Source organism: Nipponia nippon, unplaced genomic scaffold (assembly GCF_047370975.1).
Source record: "Nipponia nippon isolate SJK-2023a ecotype South Korea unplaced genomic scaffold, ASM4737097v1 scaffold_3, whole genome shotgun sequence".
Taxonomy (NCBI): Eukaryota; Metazoa; Chordata; class Aves; order Pelecaniformes; family Threskiornithidae; genus Nipponia; species Nipponia nippon.
Window position 1 is genome coordinate 48,355,941 of NW_028262347.1, and position 14,452 is coordinate 48,370,392.

The following is a 14,452-nucleotide window of genomic DNA, read 5'->3' on the forward strand; positions in this document are numbered from 1 at the left end:
AAAGTGATTTCTACGGGAAGGACTTCACCTAAGTACAGAAGGAAACCGCTGGCTGGGCTCAAGGTGGGGAGTGCTGGCGAGAGCTGTGAACAGAGAAAGGCTGTGAAAAGGCTCCCACAGTTCCGTAAGCCCTACGACTGAGTGGGGCACAGAGGGGAAGGAAAATTCAGGAGGGCAGATGAGAGCCTTTGGAAGAAAGTGGGAACACCGCCAAGAGCTATCCGAAGAGGGGCTCTTTGCAGCTGTATAGCTGTGCCTAAATGAGGCACAGAAGAAGGTCTGGTCAGGAAGAATGAATTCTGTATTGGGCTTGCGTGGCCAGGTTTTGGTAGCGGCGGGGGCTACGGGGGTGGCTTCTGTGAGAAGCTGCCGGAAGCTTCCCCCATGTCCCATAGAGCCAACGCCAGCCGGCTCCTAGACGGACCCGCCGCTGGGCAAGGCCGAGCCCATCAGCGACGGTGGTAGCGCCTCTGTGATAACGTCTGTAAGAAGGGGAAAAGACTGCTGGGCAACAGGAGCCGGAGAGAGGAGTGAGAATATGTGAGAGGAAGGAACAGCTCTGCAGACACCAAGGTCAGTGAAGAAGGAGGGGGAGGAGGTGCTGCAGGCACCGGAGCCGAGATTGCCCCGCAGCCCGTGGTGAAGACGATGGTGAGGCAGGCTGTCCCCCTGCAGCCCATGGAGGTCCATGGTGGAGCAGCGTGGAGGACAGCACGCCGCAGCAGGTGGATGCCCGAAGGAGGCTGTGACCCCGTGGAGAGCCTGCGCTGGAGCAGGCTCCTGGCAGGACCCTTGGACCCCTGGAGACCGAGGAGCCCAGGCTGGAGCAGGGGAAGAGGGCGAGGAGTCCTCCCCCTGAGGAGGGAGGCGCGGCAGAGACCACATGTGATGAGTTGACCGCAAGCCCCCTTCCCCGTCCCCCTGCGCGGCTCCCAGGGGAGGAGGTGGAGGAGAAGCAGGAGTGAACTTGAGCCCGGGAAGAAGGGAGGGGTGGCGGGAAGGTGTTCTAAGATTTAGGTTTTATTTCCCAGTACCCTGCTGGGATGTGATTGGTAATAAAGCCAGTGAACTTCCCCGAGCCGAGTGTGTTTTGCCCGTGGCGGTGAGGGGCGAGCGATCTGTCCCCGTCCTTCTCTGGGCCCAGGAGCCTTTCGCGGTGTTTCCTCTCCCCTGCCCAGCTGAGGAGGGCAGTGACAGAGCGGCTTTGGTGGGCACCTGGCGTCCAGCCGCGGCCAGGCCCCCACCGACCCAGAGGCTGCGCAGCGAGGCAGAGAGCCTGGGTGAGAAAAGGAGGCCGCTGCCCTGAGGGAGGCAGGAGGAGACCCAGAGAGGCCCCCACCCGCTGGGGACAGGGCCCCCAGGCCCGGGCGTGTGGCACCCTGGAGAGCAGAACAGGCAGCCTGAGGAAAGGCTGGCGGCCCGGGGGAAGGGCAGCGCCGACGGCTGGCGGCCGCCTCAGCCCGGCGCCGAGCACAGCTGGGGCGGCCCGGCCCGGCCCGGCCCGGCCCCGCCAGGCCGGGAGCCGCCGCTGTGGGCAGCGGAGCTGCCCCAGGCCCGCGGCCGGGCTGGGCGTCGGAGAGCGGCGGAGCCGCCGCCTGGCTGAGGGCTGCTGGCGAGAGGCGACCGCGGCCCGGCCCGCCGTCCCCGGCACACAGGTGCGTCGCGGGGCTGCTGGCGGGCGGCCGGGGCCGGCGGCGGGAGGGGGCGGCCGGGGCCATGAGGCGCCGTGGCGCGGCGCAGCGGCAGGTTCCGTGGTCTGTTCGTGACCGAGGTGAAGGAGGAGCCGTCGGCCAAGCGGGAGCGCCAGGTGGCCGGGGCGGCACGGGGCCGGGGCGGGGGCAGGCGGGGCCGCAGTCCCCGCGGCGGGGCCGTGGCCGTGGCCGTGGCCGGTCCCCGTGCCCGGGGGAGTCGCTGGGCCGCGGGGAGGGGGACAGCCGAGAGGTTTCGGTGCAGCTCTTGAGCGCAGTGCGCGGTCGAGGTGTCCCTAGGGCTCCCCCCTGAAATGCGGGCCAGAAAGGTCGTTTGGGTGCCGTTTTGGCTCTGTCCCAGGCTTTTCCTGCCAGGTGCATCCAGGTGCTCACCCTGGCGGTGTGTTTGCTTTTGCTCAGTGTGGGCAACAGTCGTGGCGAGGAAGGAGGCCGCTCCAAGGTGGTCGTGCTGGCGGCCTGTGGAAAAGCATCCTGCCGTCCGCGCCTGTGAGCCCTGTGGGGAAAACTCAGCTTGTCTCTCTCTCTCTCTCTCTCTCTCTCTCTCTGGGTTTTTGGTTTTGGTTTGGTTTTGTCTTTTTTTGTGATCGAAGGCGTATCAGGCTTCTGACAGAAGAATTCATTTGAGGCTGGATATAGGTGTGGAATACTTGCCAAGGGGCAAGTAATGGAGGCCAATCAAAGTTTGTTGTCCCCGAGATGTCGGGACAGATTGGGGTGGCATTCACCTGTCCAGCTGTAGCCCTCCCCCAACTCGCGTTTCCCGGTTTTAGTAGCAGCACCTACTGCTGTCTGTTGGCTGCCCAGAGAACTGGAATGCGTCTGGGTGACTTTCTCCCGCTGGTGTTTGACTTCTGGGTGGAAGAGCGGGAAGGATTGCCAAACCATCAGCAACTGAATTGTTGGGCTCTCAGTGCCAACACCATCTTGATAATGGTGGTGGAAGGGTACCTCCCCGTGCTGGTTTTGTCTGGGATAGAGTTAATCGTCTCCATAGTGGGTGCTATGGGGCTGTGCTGCTTTGGATTTGTGCTGAAAACGGTGTTGCTAACACAGGGACGCTTTTGTTACTGCTGAGCAGCGCTCCCACAGCGTCAAGGCCTTTGCTGCTTCTCACCCCACCCCACCAGCGAGTAGGCTGGGGGTGCCCAAGAAGCTGGGAGGGGACACGGGCGGGACAGCTGTCCCCAGCTGAGCGAAGGGGTGTTCCGCACCGTAGGACGTCGTGCTCAGCAATAAAAAGCTGGGGACAGAAGGAGGAAGGGGGAGGTTTGGAGTGATGGCGTTTGTCTTCCCAGGTCAGGCGTGATGGAGCCCTGCTTTCCTGGAGGTGGCAGACAGGCGTACAGTGCAATTCCTGCTGAAAAGGTGGACGGAGCCTGCTGTTGCGTGACTACCTATAAGGGTAATGAGGAAGACCCACATGCAGATTTCTCATGCTGACTAGAAGCCCTGTTTTACTTGCTTTTCACTTTTATGAAGTGAAGTCCGCGCCACACGGACACGTCCTTTAAATACGTGCAGGGACGGGGACTCCACCACTTCCCTGGGCAGCCCGTTCCAGGGCTCGACAACCCTTTTGGGGAGGAAGTTTTTCCTCATACGCAATCTAAACCTCCCCTGGCGCAGCTTGAGGCCGTTTCCTCTCGTCCTGTCACGTGTTACCTGGGAGAAGAGCCCGACCCCCACCTGGCTCCAACCTCCTTGCAGGTAGTTGTGGAGAGGGGTAAGGTCTCCCCTCAGCCTCCTTCTCTCCAGGCAGCAACCCCGTTCCAAACAACCCCCTTCCCTCAGCCGCAGCAGGGCACAGCCCAGCACAGCCTGCGCCTGCTCAGGCTACCTGTGCTGTGGATAATGTAGGTAAAATAGATAATGTAGATAAAATAGAATACCTCTTTATTTGTATTAGGTACATTTATCGTACACTTACGAACATACAAACACTAGTTTTAAACACAAATGCCCATTTTTACCAGTTTCAAAATGCTACAGCGTCCTTCCTACATCTTAGTTTTGGAATATGCAATTTTATCATCTTCCGATCTCCAGTTGATAAAGCTAAACTGAAATAAGGACATTTTCTTGTCAATTGACGCGCTGGCTTCATCTCCTGTCTACATATCGTTCTCCTTTTCTGTTCACTTCCGTGCCGGCTTCATCTCCTGTCTACATATCGTTCTCCTTTTCTGTTCACTTCCGTGCCTTCCTGGCTCTGCTGCCAAAACAGATGTACAGACCGTTGTGTGCATAATTTAGTAGAGTGAAACTATATGCTCTTTCAGAAACATCTTAAGAAGTAAGCTTTCAAGACGAGACACAAGACAGAGGTTCTCATCTCTGCTTTCAAGACAGCTGTAAAATGTCTTAGTGGTCCTTAGGGTATCTTGTGAATGTTTGGTAGCCTGGGTCCTTTTCTGAATTGGGACCTGGGCTGATCATCGTTCAGCTATGGCAGGTGCTTCACGAGCAATCCACCAGAGAGACGCAGAGATCACACTCACATGGTCCCTGCTGTGCTTTGGCCAGTGCTACAAGCCAAAACCCGCTTCTTGCAGCTCCTCGCTTTACAGGCGGGAGCATGGTTTGCTTTCCTATCAGTAGTACTGTGACAAATTAGGAATCATGGGTTAGTTAGGCAAAATGACACGTCTGCAAACAAATGGAACTATTAACTGCCCTTTCAGACTGCTCAGCGTTGCTTAGAATCTTGCGGGTTTTGGTTGGGGAAGTTTTAAGGGCAAGTTTACGTTTTCTAGGTGGGCAGAGACGTGTCCCTCTGACTGAAAAGACTGAGTTGTAAAAATTTCTGTCAGACAGTTACCTGAATGGTTGTTTTAAACCTGGAGAACGTTTTTGCACGTGGATTTCTTTTCCTCCAAGTTGGTGCACTGTAAGATCCTGAAGTATATTTGTCTATAGGAAAAGCATATACATTGTCTCTTAATTTCAGCTACAATTTCCGGAGAGACTCTCTGAGCCTGACATGGGAATTAAATATTACATGAGCTGAAGTATCAAGGAATGCATCAGGTGAATCATAGCTCATCATCTGAAATACAAGCTAGTGTTAAATACAGACTTTCTCTCTGGTACTTCAAAGATCGTTGGTAATCTTGTGGAGTGTCCGTCGCGCTCCCAGGATCTTCCAAATGAGGCGATTCTGCCACGGACATCCTTGACTTGAACCAAGTGAACGTTCCCGTGTTGAAAATCTTCCCACAGGCATCAGTTGCTTTTAGATTAAACAAACCCATACTGCAGTCTGCTTTTTTGTCTCTGCTTGTGAAAGCAGCAGAGTGTGCTGCCTAATGACTAACCACCTTCTGTAAATTATGGTTCAAAGTCATTATAATTAATAGTCTGGTTTTCTGCTCATTCCAGCTTAATTCCGTAAATTCAAACTATTAGTTTAACTAATAATAATCCTAAAACTTTCAGCTTATACACAACATGTGAACTATTACCATAGTTTTCCGTCTGGGTCCCAAATCTCCTATTTGTGTTGAGCCGATTCTTTTGTTCGGAGCATTTCCCGCCATATGGCTCAGGTCCTGCTGAAAAGAAAGGTAGCGAAAACGTAACGGTCGTTCTGATGACAAAAATGCTGATCACCTATTTTTTTTTTTTTTTAAGCAATCTATCCTTTTTCAGCCTGGCAATTTGATAAGATGTGTTCTTCAGAACGAAAAAACCCACAACTCTTTGTGCCCGAGATGAAGCAGTGATGTTGGGATTCATTTCACTTAGTTTTATGCATCTGCAAGTAGGAGTTACTCTGCCTGAAGGAGGTTCCTTTTATTGGAAATTAAGGCAGGGAGGCACCTCAGGATGGAGACTGAATCCAGTTTAAGAGAGGTGACTGAAACTGGCAAGATGAAATCGCTTTCTTAACTGCTGATTACTTAAATGCTTTACTACTAAATTTCTTGCTGAAGTTCTGCAATCTACTTGTGCAAATTATGCTGGACCAAATTTACTCTTGCCCCTATTTAGGCATCAGCAACTTAATATTCACCTGCAGGGACAAAACCGAAAGCAGCACAACACAGACAGGTAAATTTGAGGCATTGGAAGAATCCTGTGTAAGCAGGAACCCACCTGTCGATCCATTGAACTTTGGTTCCTGGGTGACGGTACGGTAGACTACATATGCTGATCTTTGAGGTTCTGAAGAATCGAAATAAGTCTTTCTTCCAGTGTCTCTCACGTAAGGCATGGAAGGAGCAGTTTCTTCATCCTTACTTTGACCCCTGTGTTGGTAACTTGGTTTTACTTTGGGCTCTGAAGTGTGAATTCCTAAAAGTGAAAAAAGAAACAAAAATGTTGTGCTGTTACTCCAAATTTGTCCTACTGCAGGAGACTGGAGGCTGGAAGACAAGGTTAAAAAAATGTTCTTTGTGGATAGCCCCATCAAAATACATTCAGTCATTTTATTTACCACACGATGGTCAGCAATGAGTGGCCTATACTAAAGTATATTACCTCCATTTTCAAAGGATGTACGATCTGTTCTGGGCATACTCTCTATTGGTGCTCTCCTTCCTGAACTCGCTCCTTCTCTTTTTGTATTACGAAATTTTGTAGGAATTGTGTTACCGTCACCTGGAAAGGCAACAGAAAGAATGTTTTAGCTGCTTGCGTGTAAGCACAGGGAGTGGCACGGCCGTTCTCTGCCTCCCACCTCTAGGAGCTAGTGATTAGTTTAGTGGAATTCCCTTTAACCTCTCTTTTTATAATCTTCTTTCTCTTTGGTTTGTTATTTGGGTCCTGTCTAGTGTAACTCAAGCAACTCGAGCACCTGATGTATGACTCTCATGCTCTCTTAAGAAAATACCATAATACACAGGTTGAAGATGACTATGGCTCCAAAGTGAAGAACCAGCTAGAAATTACCTGCTCGTTCTTTAGCTTCTCCTTTTCATGAATGATATTTATGAATCCCATCTGACCGAACTTATGGTATTTTCAAGATGCACATCATCCTAGTACCTAAAGCCTTGGGGAACTCAGTTGAAGAAATGCCTTGGGGAAACATCTCTATCCTTCTCTCTGAATGGATCTGTCTGTATTTTCAGACTGTCTCAGGCGCAGCTGTGAACACAACCCCCTCATCCGCTACTCTCCTGTAAGGGCTGACTGCCTGCCCAGATACAGTTCTCTGCACTGCCTCGGTGGTGAGTGGACCTCTGGAACATCTCGGGTTAATCCCATGGAGACCAATGCCCTCCGGCTGAACCATGAATGGCTTCTTCTGTCTGGAGCATCTAGGTACATTCTGGACGTGGGCAGTTCGTGAACAGAACAAAACACTACCCATGAGGAGGCTAAAATTGTAATAGCATTGGTTGCGTAGGCAAGCCCACTTCCAACTACAAACAGAACTTTACAGGGAAGGCTGCAGCATAAAGTAGCCCCAGCGCTCTCCAGCTGGCCCCTGCGACTCCGCAGGAAGAGGCGGCTTTGCCTGTTCCTCCTTTGCTCCTGCGCTTTTGGTCAATAAGCTCTTTTGGTTCCTCTCAGATCAGGCCAGAATGCAGCAGAAACTCTGTACTTCTGCTTCAGTTTAGGGGGTAGTTTAAAGCCAAAAGCATCATAAATCCATCCCAATCAAAACTCCAGGGAAATCCTAGTTGTAGAAAAATACCATGCAAAGCAAGCTCATTCTTTCGCCCACTGCTGGGAGGAAAAAAGTTGAACGCTTCTTGAGAGGAAACTGAAATGCTACTGCAAAACTGTTTCTACCACTTTCCGTATCGAGAGAAAAACGAGAAGTTAAAGGTGGACTATTTTGAGCGTTATTAAATACTTTCAAAAGAATAAATCACATAAAAGATTCTGCAAAAACCAGGGGTCAGAATATTCGTGCACATCTGCGTGTCTTTGGATTCATCCCTCTGAGATGGGTAGCGAAAGGAATTCTTGCTATCAAGGTGGCTAAATGATTGTTCATGAGTATTCTATCTGACTAATTGTAAAGCTTCATAAAGCTTTCCGTTTCTCTCTGTGGATACTGCTGCAATCTACTTGTGCAAATTATGCTGGACCAAATTTACGCTTGCCCCTATTTAGGCATCAGCAACTTAATATTCACCTGCAGGGACAAAACCGAAAGCAGCACAACACAGACAGGTAAATTTGAGGCATTGGAAGAATCCTGTGTAAGCAGGAACCCACCTGTCGATCCATTGAACTTTGGTTCTTGGGTGACGGTTCGGTAGACTATATATGCTGATCTTTGAGGTCCTGAAGAATCGAAATAAGTCTTTCTTCCAGTGTCTCTCACGTAAGGCATGGAAGGAGCAGTTTCTTCATCCTTACTTTGACCCCTGTGTTGGTAACTTGGTTTTACTTTGGGCTCTGAAGTGTGAATACCTAAAAGTGGAAAAGCAAACAAAAATGTTGTGCTGTTACTCCAAATTTGTCCTACTGCAGGAGACTGGAGGCTGGAAGACAAGGTTAAAAAAATGTTCTTTGTGGATAGTCCAATCCAGATCGGGATTGTCCGTATTTGCCACTAAGAACAGAAATCAGCTAGGTGGTGCTAAATCACCGAGCAGTTGAGTAAATAAAAGTGAATAAGCCAAGGGTTTTCTCAAAATACCTTTGCCTGTTCCTGTAGTAGGTGAATTTCTTGGCTTCTCAGAAATCCATTTCTCTTCCTTTGCTTCTTTACCGTGATGGTTCTTTACCAGCTCAGTCTGGTTTGTTTCTGAGGGATTAAAATAGCACATATTTACTGTTTTATAAAAGCTCGCAAAATTTTCTGATCCAAAAATGCGGTGGTGTTTTGAAAACCTAATCTCCCACTTCATACACAGGTCTTCTTGGGTGGAACATGGTTTTACGTGTTAATTATTCTAAAAGTATCATTCCTCAAAAGGAAAGTGGCTGTATTCCTTCTAGCAGAGTTCGTGGTCACAAAATCTTGAAAGCAACCTCCAAAACTGACTGATAAACACAAAGACCAAGGCTACTTTGAACTTGTACAGTTGCTGTGAGCAGGTCTGGCTCCAAAGGCTTCTCATTATGAATTAGAAAATCTTCATGAATACTGTATTTAGGGTTTACAGTTTAAAAGTACAAACGTTTGCTTGGAATCCACATACACATTCGTAATTCCTGAGAATGAAAAGTTGCATGCAATGTATGTGTGCGTTCACAGGGGGAAGAAGTAAGTCCTTCTGGGAAGTCAAAGTGTAGCATCGAAATGGGAACGCAATGCAAAGGGACTCGGAGGCACAGGGTGACAGACACCTTGTGAGCTCGGAGTGTGTGTCGTTACAAGAGAACTCAGTTAGCAACAGAACAGGAACCGTGATATGGTCCAGTCTACCGGTGCTTGTTTCTCATCCCTTGCACATGAGGTATGCTTTGCCTCTGTCTCAGTTGTATCAGTTCAGCTGTGTGTTGCCCTGCAAGCTGAACAACTAAAATGAGGTGGCATAAAAAATAACTTCAATTTATAAAAGGATTATTTTAATCCTCAGGCACTTCAGTGATACAGTTTAGAGCATGGGCCTGCAAATAGTTTTAACAGCTGAACTGGCATGGCTGACGTAGTGACAAACAGCCTTGCAGAAATGCCATTGAATGGCTGGAGATTCAACCTTCCTATAGCAGCTTTACCTCCGATGTCAGCACACCTAGTAGCTAAGGCTGTTCTACTCTATGCATGTCCTTTTCATAACTCCACAGAACCATTTATTTTCTATGCAATAGTTTCTCCCTATAGCAGTAATTTAAAAAGTGGCAAACATTGTCCAAGCAGATGAAAAGTACTTGCCTTTCTGCACGTCTCGCTCGGTAGCTTCCAAGGGTAATGGCTCATTTTCCCGAGGTGAAGACACAGTTGTGGTTGATTGGTGTTCGTGAGGGTACTGAATCCTGTAATACTCTCCTAAACATACCCCAAGAGGGAAAAAAAAACCCCAGAGTTTCCTATATTGGCAGCATTGCCATTTAGGAAAGAGTGACCAATGTCATATTTACCAGATTTGTAGCATATGTCCTTTATTGCTCTTTCCTCTTCAACATCTGCAGCAGTCTTAGGCACCCAATTGGAAACATCTGTAGGAAGTATTTTTAGAGGATTACTAGAGAGTTGTACAAAGACGTTCAACAATTCTTAATAATCAAATACCAGAATGAATTTCATTTTGGTCACGATTTGGTTTTTTCTGCTGACTGTGACCGAAACATCTTCAGTCCTCATTTTCAAAATAATCCTGCCTTTACACTCAAAAGGAAATCTTGCGATTAACCGTGTGATCAGGGAGTGGTTGTCACAAAACCCCTGCCCAAAGTTACTGTCCTGCAACGTCTGCCGGCAGAGCTGGTGAAGTGAGTGCTCCTTACCTGTCTCAGTGAAGGCTAACTAAGATTAGCCAAGCCCTGCTGTTTCTAGTTTTGAGATGAATGTGGCTTCCTCAGACTGAAACCGAGTTGGGAAGCACTAACAGGCAGCCCTGCCAGCCAACCTGAAGGGCAGGGGGAAAGTGAAAAGCAGCTTGGGGCTGCCTGAGAACTAGCAGAGTAATTTGCGGAGTGCACGCATGAGAGTAGGTCGTTCCCTCACTTTCACTCTGCGGGAATGTGCAATTGCTTCCTTCCCTGTGAATCTCTCATCTCTAAGTGACATACCTTCACTAGTTTAACTACATTTAAAAAAAAAAAAAAAAAAGTATTTGTACGTGTACACATGCAGTTAAACCAGCGCAGAGTGTTGTATGGATTCTCTTTGCTAGATTTAAGGATAACTTTCTGTAATAAAACGAGACTGCCTAGAGAGTTTTGGAAATCAGTGGAACAAATTACTTAAGCTGAAGTCACACCACTATCGTTCCTAAACAATCCTGTGAGTTCGCCTTCAGTGACCAGTGTGTACAGCCCCTGTTCAAAAGCTTGTTTGCAGAAGAGAAGTGCCTCCTCAACTCGTAATTTCGTCCCCGAATTTTGAGCAATTTTGGAATCGAAACCCATGCTACTGCCTTGTAAAAGAAAGAAAAAAACTCTTTACGAGTCTCTTCATCCTGCTCCGTATCATCCTCTTCATCCTCTTCGTCGTTGAGGTTTATGATCAGTGGAGGGTGAATTGGTCTTAAAATAGTCTCCTGAGTTCTGAGTGGTTCTTGACGATGGGCTGGATGCAGAATCCCTTCTTGGACACCCTGTTGTAATGGGGCATCTGCAGAAAAGAACGTGATCTTGATTTTGTTTGGAGGGAACTAGATATCGAATCCAAGCTCAGACCAGCAGGTGTAGTTTTGAAATCCTTATCATACTGAAGGACTCGTTACATAGACAGATTGTGCCTTTTAGGCAAAATACTTTAATTTAAAATAATAATAATTTACACTTAATTAGAAGAAAATCAGAAAAGACAGTCTTTTCCTCAGGCATTTCTATCTCCCCATAATGTCTGCAGCAAAACGGTTTCAGCACTGGGATAGCATTTTCTGAGCGCCAGGAAATGCAAGGGACTGAAAATAAACATGGTGAAAAATGGTGGGTCCATTTGTATTGTTGAAGCCGACCAATTTGCAGCTATAGATACAACCCGGATTCTGTGCATTCTATCAGAAGTATTGAAGCGGGCTATGTTTTGCAGTTTGAAAGCGAGAAGGTGAAGCACGGGCATTTTCTTTTATTCCAGGTGTTGTTATTTGTGTGCATCTCTTGCTTGCCTACGAGCAGCATGCGTATCATCTTAAACCCATTTCAGTACCACTCCTGCAGATGGGATTTGTTGTATCTCATGCAAGAGAAAGTAAGGTGCAACACTTTAGCTTGATAGAGCCTTTTTCAGTGTCCCGACTAGGATATTATTAGCTCTGCGGAGTGTAAGCCCAATCAAACTTAAATGAGTTTAACAAGATTTTGAAGTATTAAGCGGAATAAATGCAGTGTTGGTATTGGCAATGTTATTGTGGAGCACGCGGACTTTGAATTTGAATCCATGTAACGTGTTGTGCTCTATCAACAGATACTGCTACTAGTGGAAGGAGGATCCATAGCATGACAGCTCAAAACCCCCATATGGCCCCCCTATTCAAATGCCAGGGCAATTCCTTTCTGTGCCTTGAACTTGCTGGGAGAGCAGACCGTACCTGAGTGATTTGCCATGGTACAGTTCTCGACCTTAATAGATATTACGGGAGCGCTGGAAGGACGTTTTTGTGTATTTACTTACGCTAAGGAACAAATTGTTGAGAAAGTATTGTTACTCACTGTTGCTAGGTGGCAAAAAAAGTCCATTTATATGACGAGGTTTGCTATGATGGAATGCGCAGCTGATCCTCATGCAGCCTATGGGTTGTGTTTCCCAGTAACAGCGGATGTTGCTGTACTTCTGCTGCAGGAGAAAACGGTTTTCAGATCTTGTAAAAAGAAGCAGAAAAAGGACCAAATGGATGAATAGGTGGTGCCCTGCTCTGCAGATTTTGTGGAACCACATTCTGATATTTTAGAACGTTTAAAGTTATCTTAAGCTCCAGATAACTCTAAAGTTGCCCCGAGTGAGCTCAGACAAATAGGAACTCGGGTTTATAGCCTGGCTATGACCTACATCCCAGCGGAGAGCTGCAAATGCCAGGTTGCCGGTTACTTTTTAACGCGTTTCTGTGTAATTTTTTAAAGGAAGACAAAGTCACACGTGAAAATATTGGAATATCACCCGGTTCCAGACATTAACAGCTGGGGCTAGGAGCAGCACCTCCAAAACACGCCGCTCTTGGACTGTAGTCAGTACCACTGGACCATCTGCCGAGACACGCTGGGGTCTGGAGCCGAGGTATCAACTTCTACCTTTACATAATAAACCTCCCTTTCAAGACGGATATATCAGGAAAATGAAGGCTACAAACCACTCTGCAATCTACAGCATTTACCTGTGCATAGTGGGAATAGAAATGGGAATAGCTGTCACTCCCAGCTGCGGCCATTTTCACCTCCTGTGCTTCTCCACTCTCTTAACGCTGGCAGAACATACAGGAAAACGTTAAAGCTATCAACGTTCAGGCAAATTGTAATCTTATCCTGAAAGCGGGAGTTTTCTTTCAAAAACTGGACCTTCAGAACCTTAGCTCTGCTGCTTTTTTGAAACAAAACTCCCACAGACAGCAAAATACGCTTGAACGAAGGAGGTGGTACCTTCTCCAGCCTTGCTGAACCGACGAAGGCAGTTGCTAGCCGGTATAGAATGTTACCTTTCCACGGTTGCCAACCGCTCCTCCAGCTGGTGACATCAGCGTGATGGCGCTGCGTGGCCTGTCCAGCTTGAACATCTTCCTTTGTCTGCATTGCTTCAGAGTGAAGTACGGGAAATCGGACCGTTGCAAAGAGTCTCCCATTCCGGTGTTTCTTTAACGTAACATGGACCGAACCCATTTGGCGGGGCTCAGTACCCAGCTTCTTGCCGTGGGACCTGTGGCCTTAGAAACAAAGCTTTGGCACCACAAAGACAAACCTTGTTCGTTGACTCTTTGTAACCAAAACCCTCGTGCCCAATGTTTTTCTTACTGGACCTCTTTCTTTGGATGGGGAAACTTGCTGCTTCCCACTAGTGCACTCTTAGCTGTTAACTGCTTGCGTTGTTGGGGTTCATTGCTTCTGCGTGCTTCCAGGACGCCCGCTGCCACAGCTAAAGCAGACAGAAGAGCGTACACTTGTGTCCCTAATTAACACCTCTGTTCTCATGCAGGTCCTAGGCTGCCTCTGAACAAAAAATACCTAGGGGGGAGATGAAGTTGCGGTCCTGGAAGATGGCGGGGCGAGCTGCTCTCCCCAGGACATGGGGTCACATTTACAACACGGAGTGACAACGGCAAAGGAGAATACCTCGTGCCTGAGCACCGGGGCTTTGGCCCGGGAATAAAGTGATTTCTACGGGAAGGACTTCACCTAAGTACAGAAGGAAACCGCTGGCTGGGCTCAAGGTGGGGAGTGCTGGCGAGAGCTGTGAACAGAGAAAGGCTGTGAAAAGGCTCCCACAGTTCCGTAAGCCCTACGACTGAGTGGGGCACAGAGGGGAAGGAAAATTCAGGAGGGCAGATGAGAGCCTTTGGAAGAAAGTGGGAACACCGCCAAGAGCTATCCGAAGAGGGGCTCTTTGCAGCTGTATAGCTGTGCCTAAATGAGGCACAGAAGAAGGTCTGGTCAGGAAGAATGAATTCTGTATTGGGCTTGCGTGGCCAGGTTTTGGTAGCGGCGGGGGCTACGGGGGTGGCTTCTGTGAGAAGCTGCCGGAAGCTTCCCCCATGTCCCATAGAGCCAACGCCAGCCGGCTCCTAGACGGACCCGCCGCTGGGCAAGGCCGAGCCCATCAGCGACGGTGGTAGCGCCTCTGTGATAACGTCTGTAAGAAGGGGAAAAGACTGCTGGGCAACAGGAGCCGGAGAGAGGAGTGAGAATATGTGAGAGGAAGGAACAGCTCTGCAGACACCAAGGTCAGTGAAGAAGGAGGGGGAGGAGGTGCTGCAGGCACCGGAGCCGAGATTGCCCCGCAGCCCGTGGTGAAGACGATGGTGAGGCAGGCTGTCCCCCTGCAGCCCATGGAGGTCCATGGTGGAGCAGCGTGGAGGACAGCACGCCGCAGCAGGTGGATGCCCGAAGGAGGCTGTGACCCCGTGGAGAGCCTGCGCTGGAGCAGGCTCCTGGCAGGACCCTTGGACCCCTGGAGACCGAGGAGCCCAGGCTGGAGCAGGGGAAGAGGGCGAGGAGTCCTCCCCCTGAGGAGGGAGGCGCGGCAG

The 14,452-nt window shown here is 49.0% G+C and overlaps 1 long non-coding RNA gene and 1 pseudogene across 1 annotated transcript; one reads left to right on the plus strand and one right to left on the minus strand.

Moving 5' to 3' along the window:
* Positions 1 to 1,690: 1,690 nt before the first annotated feature.
* Positions 1,691 to 13,438, plus strand: LOC148054575 (uncharacterized). The gene is made up of 5 exons (XR_015706769.1): positions 1,691 to 1,807; positions 3,005 to 3,111; positions 6,782 to 6,974; positions 12,342 to 12,495; positions 13,405 to 13,438. It is a non-coding gene; the product is annotated as an uncharacterized LOC148054575 (long non-coding RNA).
* Positions 3,862 to 12,332, minus strand: LOC148054576 (uncharacterized protein C12orf50 homolog; annotated as a pseudogene).
* Positions 13,439 to 14,452: the final 1,014 nt, after the last annotated feature.